The 4,758-nt window shown below is 65.1% G+C and overlaps 1 protein-coding gene across 1 annotated transcript in view; it reads left to right on the top strand.

Moving 5' to 3' along the window:
- NINJ1 (ninjurin 1) overlaps positions 1 to 1,532 on the top strand; it is a 10,174-nt gene extending 8,642 nt beyond the window's left edge. Inside the window, exon 4 of the mRNA XM_077773956.1 lies at positions 1,009 to 1,532. The gene's annotated coding sequence lies outside the window, so the exon portion shown is untranslated. The remainder of the gene's footprint in view (positions 1 to 1,008) is intronic.
- Positions 1,533 to 4,758: the final 3,226 nt, after the last annotated feature.

Below are 4,758 nucleotides of genomic sequence, written 5' to 3'. Positions count from 1 at the left end.
GGGGGGGGGGGGGTCCATCTCCACCACAAGACTGCTTGGGCACCCAGTGACCCACGATCAGAAACTTGTGACCTGTGTGGGCCCCATAGGGTGGGCGTCGCTGGCCGTGGGCACCGTCCCCAGGCTCATCCCCTGTCCTTGCTCAGAGGCGAGCACCCACCCACCCAGGGCTGCCCTACTCAGGAGCAGGAGCTGCAGGGTGGCGGGGGGACCCTGGTTCCGTGCTCAGCAAAGAAGCCCCTGCACTGTTTGGAGCCTGTGCGTCTGCCTCAAGGGCAAATGCAGAAGGTCAGCAGGCGCAGCATGTGTTGTGTGTGTTGCACGTGGGGCCCTGGCCGGGGCTGCACACCACAGGTGCGTTCGGCCTTGGGCCCGGCGGCTGCTCGTCAGGCCTGCCCCAGAGACAGGGCGAGGGCGGGCACTGCCGACAGCCAGCCACCTGCCTGGCGCCGGCACCCCGCGGCCGAACGGACAGCAGGCTGCCTGAACACCTGCCTGCGTGTGAGGTACATGAGAGCACACCTTCCAGAGGCGCCGGCCGGAGGGTGCGGTGGGACCCCGGGAGCAGGCCCACACGTGGCCTGGCTGGGAGTGTCCATGCCCCACTGCCCATGCTGTGGCCGTGGCCCCATCTGGGGTCCGGCTCGCTGCCTGGCCACTGGCCCTGCTTTGTCGTCAAGTCCATCTCCCTCAGAACCCTGGGGATGCCAGCCTGTTCTCTTGCTCGCGGCATGACTCGGCTGTTTATTAATTGTCCCAAACACAGGCGTGCCCTTCCCTGAGCATCAGCCCAGCGAGAGTCACATAGGTCTGCTCTCGGAGGCCCCCCTTTAACCCCTCATAGTGACCCAGGAGGGGAAACAGGCTTGCCCAAGGCAGAAGTGGGCCCTTCTGGCTCTGGAGTGGTAGTGGCTCTGAAGCTCGTGGGCTGCTTGCCAGGCAGGCTGCCCACATGGGATGAGCAGAATGGAGCTGAGCCCTCTCACCCCTCCTCTCTCTTCTTGGCAGATGCCCCTGGATCGCACCCGGCCACAGCCACCCAGGTCCCAGGAGCCGCCTCACCCTTGAGGCCCACGTTCCTGTGGGAGGCCCTTCCCGAAGCTGGAGGAGCCCAGGCGGGCCCACTAGACTGTGTCCTGGGACGAGCCGCCGGTGGTTAGGCCCCCGCAGGCCAGCGCAGGGCCCCTGCAGTGGGGCCCGGGAGGCAGAACCGGGGACGGGCCGTGGCTGGCATGGACACGCAGCCACCCAAGGATCAGGGCGAGAGGCCCGGTCGGCCTTGGCCTCAGGACGTTTCCAGAGGGACAAGGAGACCCCCCACCCTCTGCCAGCATAACAAGCATCTGGGCTTGAGCCCCCTACGCCGATGACCTGTGGCATCTGCGCTTCCTGACCCAGGACTCTGGACCTCGAGCACCCCTGGCCGTGGGCCCTGCCCAAGCCTTCCACCAGCAGTGACGGGGCAGTGCCCCCTCAGGGGCCAGAGTCCCCGCTCTTCTAGCACCAGTGACCAATAAAGCTGACGCACCTCCTCCCCTGTCTCAGGCCCAGACCCCCCAGCACTAGGCAGTCCCACTCGCGGGCTCCTTCTCAGGGATCAAGGGCCCCTTGGCGCCTGGCATGTCAGGGTATGGTTTTGAGGCAAAAACCAGGCTCTCAGAGCCGCAGCGCCTGGCATCTTGTTTTAACCGGCCAGCGCGGAAGAGCCACGGGAACGGCTCATCCCGGAGCCCAGGGCTGACACCCCCATCTCTGTTCGCTCCGTGGGGAGCAGCCCGCAGCCCCACAGCCACTTGGGACACAGATTGTTGGCGGGTGCGCCAGCCTCTAGGGCGGCCGTGGCCCCGGTGAGGGGTGTACTCAGCGTGGGCTGCCAGAAACACCAGCGTGAACCTCCCAGAAGCGAGTTCGCAATACGACCACACATGATGACTGGATTAGAAAACCAGCCTTTCACAGTGCTCTCATCTACACTGCAGAACTGCCCGTGCACTATGCTCTAGTCTACACTGCAGACCTGCCTGTGCACTGTGCTCTCATCTACACTGCCCACGAGTTTGTGCGTTGCACTCTCGTCTACACTGCAGACCTGCCCACGTGCTGTGCTCTTGTCTACACCGCAGACCTGTCTGCGCTGCGCTCTCTACACTGCAGACCTCCTTGTGCACTGTTGCATCCCACGGGCTCTTTACAGCAGAGCAAAGCCTGCATACACGCTCCCGCTCGGGCCCAGGCCTCTGAGCGCTCCCTCAGGCCTGCAGGGGCAGGGGCACGCGTAGGGCCTCTGGCTGGGGGGAGGGGCTGTGTCAGTGCTGCAGGAGGGACACTGGGCCTCCATCTACTTCGGTGGCTTTGGGGTCAGAAGCCAAGACCTGGACCCTCTGAAGAGGTTGGAAGGACAGTGTGCAGGATGACCTTGGTGCAGGGGTGGGGGGGCAGCCAGGTGTCACCACATGCCCTCAGGGCACTGGCCCTGTGACTCCTGACCTCATGGAAAGTTCCAGCACTCTCAGATTTCGTGCAGTCTCTCCACACCCACAACCTGGCTCACTGCAGCGTGCCCAGTGCTGCAGGTCAGTCACGCTGAGGGGGCTGAGGGGAGGCGGGCTGGTGCTGGGTGGGCCGCGACCCACAGAGACCCCTGAAGCACCAGGTGTTGACTCTAGGACATCAGTCTGTCCTGAGGGTCCCCATGCTGGCTGGAGTCCCCTGCTCTCTTGGTCCACCCCTGTGACCTGCAGGGCCTGCCCCCTCGCGCTCTGCCCCCTCGTCCCCTTTCCTGGCCCCACACTGGCACCCCCTTGTGTCCTTGATTTGACAACACCCTCAGCCAGTCCTCCAGGTGGGACACTTTGCAGCCCCAGGTCCCTCCCCTAAAAATACTCAGGTGACCCTGGTCAGCTCACACAAAATGATCAATAAACAGAAGTGCTGATGGGTAAGGTGGTCCAGGCCTGGGCTTTACCCAGGAAAAAGCGTGGGGAAGTGGATGACTTGAGGTCAAGAAGGGCTGGTGGCCACGGAGCCGGGGTGCTCCCGAGAGCATGTCCGTGTCCTGATCCGTGTGCGGGACAAAGTCCACAAAGAAGCACAAGGGGCAGGTGGGCAGAGGGTGGACACGTGTTCGCAGTGGAGCTTGATGAGGCCCCGCTGGGCAGGGCGTCCCGGGGCCTGGTGGTGCCGAGGTCACAAACTTGGGGGTGGCCCTGTGGGGGGGCTTAGCTCACTCCAGCTGCACTGCCGCGGCTTTGGCCGGAAGCAGCAGGAGTCGGGCTCACGTCTGTGACCTGTCCACGCAGTCAGGCCCTCCTGCCAGCCCCCACCCAGTGCCCCCCATCTGTCTNCTGCAGTCTCTGCATGTCCCGGGATGTTCCCCTGGCCCAGTCCTGCCCAGTGTCTGGCACAGGTGGACCCTGCCCTGCACAACGCCCCTGGGGTTGCCAGACTGGCCTGCGAACTGAACCCCAGATGACTGGACTGAACTGAACTGAACCCCAGTGGACTGAGCCCTGGTCACTGAGCCAGCTGGCCTCCGAAGGTGCTGGGGGCACTGGGGACAGTGATAGATGGTGGCTGGGTGTGCGCATCCCGGTCCCCCCGGCACTCCGTCCCCGGCGCCCCACACCTCCCCACCCGCCGGCCCCCCGGGCTCGGCGGCTGCTCTCTGGCCCCCGGATCCTCGCCAGCTCAGGTCCTGTAGGTCCTCCTGACCCTCGCCACCGCTCACTGTCACAGGGGCCACTCGGGTCTACCCCGCCTTGGGTGCCGTGGACTGGCATCGCCATCCACAGTGTCCCCCCCCCAGGCCCGAGTGTGAGCCCTGCCCAACCCCTGCAGGCCTGCCTCAAGTCCAGGGCAGAGGGGGGGGGTCCTACCTGCCAGTCACGCTGAGGGCCCAAGGGAGGGCCTTGCGCTGGGGGAGGAGGGGCCGCCCATGCACACCTTCCCTTCTGCTTATTTCCGGGCCATGGGTATGGCCTGCAGGTGCCACCACCTGTGTCCTGTGTCCTTGGCACCGAGTGTGGCATACAGTCGGTGCTTGGTGNCTCTCCACACACCCTCCTGACATGTCACACCTCACATCTTAACACTCTCCTCACTCCCTCCTCATTCCTCACACCACCTCACACCTCCACACACGCTCCTCACACCTCCACACACCCTCCTCACACCTCACACTTTAATACTCTCCACACCCCCTCCCCACNGTGGACGGAAGGCCCCCTTGCAGACACACTCAGGAAGGTGGGCAGGCGGGAGGCAGGGGGCCTCTCCGGACCTGGACGGGGGAGGGGCGCAGCCTGCGGCTCAGCAGCCTGAGGCGGGGAGCAGGGCCGCGTGGGGCGAGAGCGGCGTGTGCGCAGCCCGGGNCCCTCCCCACTCCCTCCTCACATCTCACACTTTAATACTCTCCATACACCCTCCTCACATGTTACACCTCACATCTTAACACTCTCCTCACTCCCTCCTCATTCTTTCCTCACACCTCCTCACTCCTCCTCACTCCCTCCTCACACCNCCAGGGTGGAGCCGAGGTCTGGGCGGACACGGGGACAGCAGGACCCTTCAGCCCATCGCAGAACGCTGACCCGGGCCGACGGGTCCCGCGGCGTCAGCGCCTTCACCCGGACACCTGCAGAGTCAACGCCGCCCTCTCCCGGGAGGGAGCGCTGGGTTGTGCAAGTGCAGCTGCGTTTCCTGCTCCACAAACACCAGCCGGCCTCGCCCGGCCCCGTAACCACATCCGCCGGGGGCAGG

This window comes from Crocuta crocuta, unplaced genomic scaffold (assembly GCF_008692635.1).
Source record: "Crocuta crocuta isolate KB4526 unplaced genomic scaffold, BGI_CrCroc_1.0 scaffold866, whole genome shotgun sequence".
Taxonomy (NCBI): Eukaryota; Metazoa; Chordata; class Mammalia; order Carnivora; family Hyaenidae; genus Crocuta; species Crocuta crocuta.
Note: the sequence above shows the minus strand (reverse complement) of the source record. Positions and strands in the feature narration are given on the sequence as shown.